Raw genomic sequence first — 7,441 nt, 5'->3', positions numbered from 1 at the left:
TCATCTGTTTGCATCCAAACAAAAACCAAGACAGAGAAGCAAACGGGTCTTCATTGATCTCTTCTGGCCGTTTCCTCACGTGGGTCTTCATTAGATTTGAGCCCGAGGTACTCTCCATCTCAAAACCTCTTGTTCTTTTTAATTTGTGTGAAGTTTTTGATGAAATTGAGAAGTTATGTATTCATGAACCGTACGTCATTCTGTTTGTTTATTGACTTGTGGTTGTCTAATGGTTGAAGACACAACGCAGGGGACAGCTCAAAACCCTCTTTTTTTGTTTTTTTAAATAATAATTTGTATGGTGTTTTTGATGAATTTGAGAAATTGGGTATTCACGAAGGTGTTTAATTTCTTACTTGCATTATTCTGTTAGGGTGTTGATCGAGTTTTGTAATAATAATCTGAACCGTTCAAAGCCGGAGGAGTTAGAAAGGGGAATAAAAGGGAATAGCTCAAAACCCTTCTTTTTTGTTCATATGATGTTTTTGATGTAATTGAGTAATTTTGGTATTGATGAATTTGCCTAGTTTATTTATTTGTTTATTCTATTAGGGTATTGATTGAGTTTTGTATTAATCTGACCTCTTCAATGTCAGAGAGGAGATTAGGGGTTATCTAATAGTTGAAGACACAAAGCAGTGGATAGCTCGAAGCCCTTTTTGTTTAATTTATATAATATGTTCGATGTAACTGAGAAATTGGGTATTCATGAATCATGTTTAATTTACTTATTTCTTTATTCTGTTGGTGTATTTATTGGGTTTTGTATTTATTTAAATCAGAGAAGTTGAAAGGAGGAAAAGTGGGGGGAGAGAGAGAGGAGATTGAGATCAACCAATAGTTGGAGACAAAATGCAGTGGAGATTGGCGTTCTTCATCATGAATTTGGCTTGGATAGTTCTTCATGGTTGGATAAATACTTGTTTGCTCTTTGCTGATGAGATTGCTCTCGCCCTTAGGAATGGCGATGTGGGCCCACCGGTGATGATCTGAGTGTTTGTTGGTTTCGAGATTTCAGGTAACTTGATATATTTATGAGCAATTACTTTTTTTAATTACCGCTGAATTGAATTATTACGTTTATGCCTAGTTTATGATAAAGGGTTTTTGATTTGGTATAACTATGAAGTGTGTGATTTCTGGTGTAGAGATTTGTAAATAATGTTTGAAAAAGCTTTTTTGAAACTCAGCTTCAAAACCCGCTCAACAACCTTTTGAAGTCTAAACACTTCAAAACTCAAGAGTGAAGCTCTTTATCCCTTGAAACTTACGTCTCATCGCTCAAATCATAATTGAAGCATGCGCTTCATGCTTCATAAAGCGCTTTTCTTTTGAAGCACTCGCTTTAGACAGGATGGGAGAGCATAAAAGAATTTTTGACGAACATTAAAATGCCCCTATATATTTTCAATGATGCACTAGTGAGGTACATATTATATATATAATCAGTATATGATTATATATATAGTATAGTGATATATATATATTATATCATATATATATATATATATATATATATATATAGGAGATGACGCAGAGAGACGATGAGATGAGAGCAGAGAGAGATGAACGGTGAGATGGAGAGAGAGAGCAGATATGGAGTAAACTTGGTACATTGAACTTGGCGTGGAGCTGGCCAAATCCCCACCCTACATCACGCCTCGAAGAGAGTAGCCTCACATAACTTTTAAAATGAGGCTCCATCTTCGAGGGTGATGTTAGAGGGCTGATTTGCCACCTCACTACCAAGCTTCAATGGAAAGAACTTCCGTACCAAGTTTCTCCATATTTCATATATATATATATATATATATATATATATTATATATATATATATATATAATATCATGTAGCTTAGGTTATTTTGATTCATATGCCTTAACATTTTAGTGTTTTACTTATTGTATTCTTTCTGTACTTTACATATTTAATTCTTATTTACTAATCAGGACATGAATGCATATATTTGTAAATTATAATACCAGTATATATTATATGTTCATAATTTCTACAAATTTAAAATCAAAATGCTTAAACTTATGAAGCTTATGCCTCACGCTTTGAAGCTTACGTCTCGCTTCATCAAAGGGTCTAGCGCTTCCGCTTTTTTAAACATTAAGTGTAATTGCTCGTTTGTTCAGAGATAGCAAGTTGTAAAGAACTGATTATAGTAGAATTGGTTAAAACAAATTAACTTTAGCCTGCTTGGAAGGAACTTATGTTTTTCATGTTTGGGGTAGTCAGAGAGGTCATCTGGTCTTCAAAAAAAGTATTTTCAAAAAAAAAAAAAAAAAAAAAAAAAAAAAAAAAAAAAAAAAAAAAAAAAAAAAAAAAAACAACAACAACACGTGGTAGATCAAAACTAAGTATGATATCATACTGTCATTATTATCGTATTCCATTAGTCATCTATTTTCTAGTTAGGGAGGGAAGAAGACTTAATCTTCAACATTTTTATTCAACTTATTCTATAGAAATCCAAACCTGCATATTATTTCAAATAGAATACAATGATAATGATGATAAAAATTCCACATCCTAGTGAGTTACTCATTTATTTCAACATTTTCATTCAACTTATTTCAAACATTATTTCACGATTTTTGTCTATGTTTTCTTTGATTCAACCCAATAGCAAATAAGTACACACTTGAAAATTTACTATTTTAATAGGCTATAGCCGACGATTATTGTTCATTTCTTGTTCATTTTGACCTTAGGGAAATGATGTATGTGTACTCCAAAAATCACGATGTTCATGGGTTATATAGCTTATGAATTTATCCATTTTTTGTTCTTTGAAAAAAGTTGATTTACTATGCGTAATTCAAAGTTTGCAATTTTCATGGGATATAAATGACAATTTTTGAAACAAAAAATTAAGTACGCAAAATTTAAAATTCATGATTTACATGGTCTATAGTACATGATTTTTCTTCATTTTTTATTTTCCCATAGCAATTAAATACGCGTATTTAAAAATTCGCGATTTTTATAGGCTATACCATAATTTTTTTGTTGATTTTTTATTCCTTTGCCTAATGGCTATGTGCAGATATCTCAAAATTTATGTCATAGATTACAACACATGATTTTTTGTCCACTTTTTTGTTCCTTTCGACCCAACGACAATTAAGTACGTGTATTTCAAAATTTAGATTTCATGGGTTATAAATAATGATTTTTTCCACTATTCCATTTTGACTCAACGACAATTAACTAAGCTTAGTTTTGAAATTTACAATTTACATAGGATATAACCCATGACTTTTGTTCATTTTTTACGTGTTCTGACTCAATGACAAATTAAGTAAGGATATTTCAAAATTTGCAATTTTTATTAGCTATAACCTTGGACTTTTGTCCATTTTTATTTGTTTCGACCAAATGGCAATTAAGTATGCTTACTATAAATTTGTAATTTTCATAGAGAAACTCATAACTCTTGTCTAATTTTGTTCGTTTTGATCAAATAGCAATTAAGCACTCGTGTTCAAAATTTGTAATTTTTGCTTGTTTTGACCTAATGGAAAATAATTTTGTGTAAGTTAAAATTTACAGTTTTATGAATTATTATACATAATTTTGAATTATTATACATATTTTTTGTTCATTTTTATTTTGTGTCGACCAGATAATAATGTGATATTCATGATTTCATGAGTTATTACACATGATTTTTCTCCATTTCCATTTGTTTCAAAGTTCAAAATTCACAATTTTGTTCAATTTATGTATATAGAGAGCAAAACTAACAATTTGATGAGCTATAATTAACAATTTTAGTCCATTTTTCTTCATTTCAACTTTTTTTCACGAATTATTATACAATTTTTATGGGTTTCAAAATTCACGATTTTATGAGCTATAAGCCGAGACATTTGTTATTTGTTGTTTATTTTGACCAAATGACAATTATTATGCGGAGTGCAATATTTATAATTTGATTAGCTATAACACAAATTTTGTCTATTTTCGTTCATTTCAACAAAAGAGGAAATAATTCAATGGAGTTTAAAATTCATGATTTTCATGAGCTATAAGTCACTTTTTTTTCTTTTTGACCATTTTCATCTGATAGCAAATAATTATGTGGAGTTTAAAATTCACAATTTAATGAGTTATAACCCATAATTTTTGTTTATTTTTGTTCATTTTGACCAAATGACAAAAAATTATGCACAATGCAAAATTAATGCTTTCCTGAGCTATAAATTACGATTTTGGTCCATTTTCTATCCAATGGAAACTAATTTTTTAGGGTTCAAAATTCACGATTTTGTTAGCTATTACCCACATTTTTTTTTTCATTTTTTGTCTGTTTCGACCAAATGGTAAGTAATTATGATGGGTTTATAATTCATAATTTTATGGGTTATAACTCGAAATTTTGTCCATTTTTATTTGTTTCGACCGAATAACAAATACTTTACTGAGTGCAAAATTCATGATTTCGTGATCTGTATAACCTGTTATTTTTGTTCAATTTTGTTAGTTACGACTAAATAAGAAATAATTAAACATACGAAATTCATGATTTTCATGAGCTAACCAATGATTTTTGTTTTTCTTTGTTTGTTTCGACCAAATGCCAAATAGTTAAACGAAGTGAAATATTCACAATTTCAAGAGTATATTCATAAATAATTTTTGGAGTTTAAATTCATCATTTTATGAGCTATAACCCATTATTTTTTATCATTTTTTTATTAATCTAATGTGAAATAATTATGCACAATGAAAAATTCACAATTTCATGAGCGTTATTTTTGTTCATTTTAGTTTGTTTCGATTAAATTATAAATAATTTTGTAAAATTCATGATTTCACGAGTTATCATCCATGATTTTTGTGCATTGTCGCTTGTTTTGATCCAATGACAATTTTGCCGAACTCAAAATTCACAATTCGGTTATAATTCATGTTTTTTGTACATTTTCGCTTATCTAGATCCATTGAGAAATATTTTTGTAGGGTTTAAAAATTATGATTTCATATGCTATAACCAACAACTTTTGTTCATTATTTTGTTTGGGCCAAATGGTAAATAATTATGTGTAGCTCAAAATTCACGATTTCATGAGCTATAACATATAGTTTTCATCAGTTTTGTTTATTTTGACCAAATAGCAAATAATTATGCGGAGTTTAAAATTCACGATTTCATGAGATATAATCAATAATTTTTGTTCATTCTGCTTGTTTCGTCCCAATGGGAAATAATTTTGTAAGGTTCAAATTCATGATTTTATAAACTATAAGTCGCAAATTTTGTTCATTTTTGCTTATTTCAACCTAATAGGAAATAGTTAAACTGAGGTAAAATTCACGATTTTCATTAGTTATATCCACAATTCTTGTTTATTTTTTTGTTTCAATCAAATGACAAATAATTATGTGGTGTTTAAATATATGATTTTAAGAGCTATAAAGCACTCTTTTCTTCAATTTTGTTTGTTTCAGGCAAACGACAAATAATTATGCAGAGTTTAAGATTCACGATTTTGTGAGCTATAATCCACGTTTTTTGTCCATTTCAGCTTGATTCGACCAAGTAGGAAATAATTACGAGAAGTTTAAAATTCACGATTTTAATGAGTTATAATGGACAATTTTTGTGCATTTTTGGTCGTTTTAACTTGAATGGAAAATAATTTCGCTGATTTCAAAATACATGGTTTAATGAAGCTATAATCCATTATTTTTGTTTATTTTTGCTTATTTCAACAAAATGGCAAATGATTTTGTAGAGTTCAAACTTCATGATTTCATGAGCTATAACCCACAATTTTTTTATTTTTCTTTTTGATAAAATAAAAAATAATTATACAGAGTGAAAAATTCTCGATTTTATGAGCTATATAACCATGATTTCTTTACAGTGTTGTTTATTTCGACCTCATGAAAAATAGTTATGCCGAGTACAAAATTCATGATCCATAAGCATAACCTACAGTTTTATGCATTTTTATTCTTTCAACTAAATCAGAAATAATCTAACAGGGTTCAAATTCTATGATTCTCATGAACTATAACCTTAAGAATTTGTACAACTATTTTTGTTTCGACTAAATGACAAATAATTATGTAGAGTTTAAACTTTACATTATGCATGTGCTATAACGCATGATTTTTTTTTATTTTTTTATTTTAAACTAATGCAAATAATTATGCAAAGTTTAATTTTTACAATTTCAAGAGCTATAACTTGAAATTTTTATTTGTTTCAAGTTAATAGAAATAATTAAACGAAGTTCAAAATTGACAATTTTCATGAGCTGCCATGATGTATGCCCATCTTTGCTCATTTCGACCTAATACAACAACAAAAACCAAGCCTTTATCCCAAATATTTAGGGTTGATTACATGAATTTTATTCTACCATCTCCTCTGTTAAGCTAGTCCTAATCATATCCTTCCTAATTGCTTCTAACTAAGTCATTCTAGGTCTACATCTAGATTTTCTAACCCCATTAACTATAATATCATCACTTTTCTTAGTCAGTGTACTAAACGGTCTCCGTTGTATATGATCAAACCATCTTAATCTATTCTCTCTTATTTTATCCTCAATAAGAGCAACCTCTAATTTACTACAAATGCACTTATTTATTATCCTATCTTTTAGTGTATACCCACAAGTCTATCGCAACATTCTTATTTCTGTTACACATTTTTTAAACATGTTAGTTTTTAATTGCCCAACACTCTGACCCATAAAGCATGGTTGGTCTTCTAACTGTCCTATAGAATGTTTCCTTTAGTTTCATTGGTATTCTACGATCACATATGACTCCCGAAGCACTCCTTTATTTTAACCATCCCGATTTAATTCGATGCACAATATCATCCTTTATCTCACCATCATGCCTAATAATTAATCCTAAATAACGAAATGATTAGTTTTAGGTATTTTTTGGCCATCAATATGTGTCATAGGCTCTCTTCCTTTTCTAGTTTTACTAAAAATACACTCAATTTATTCTGTTTTTGTTCTACTAATTCGAAAATCTTTAGATTCAATAGCTTATCTTCATCTTCTACTTTATAAATAATTTATTTTCTAGTTTTATCAACTAACACTATATCATTGGTAAACAACATGCACCATGAACTTTCGTCTTGAATGTGCTTAGTAAGTTGATCCATAAGTAATGCAAAAAGATAAGGACTTAAAATTTGACCATTAGTGTAAACCTATAGTAATAGGAAACAATTTAGTCTCTTCTTTATTAGTTCTTACTTTAGTTGTTACTCTATCATACATATCTTTAATCATATCTATATATATATACTAGATACGTATTTCTTTTCTAACACCCACCACATTACCTCTCTAAGCACTCTATCAGAAGTTTTTTCTAGATCGATAAAAATCATATGTAGATCATTTCTCTTCTCTCTATATTTCTCCATCAACCGTCTCAAAATATATATAGG

The sequence above is a fragment of the Asparagus officinalis genome, chromosome 3 (genome assembly GCF_001876935.1).
Source record: "Asparagus officinalis chromosome 3, Aspof.V1, whole genome shotgun sequence".
NCBI lineage: Eukaryota > Viridiplantae > Streptophyta > Magnoliopsida > Asparagales > Asparagaceae > Asparagus > Asparagus officinalis.
Note: the sequence above shows the minus strand (reverse complement) of the source record.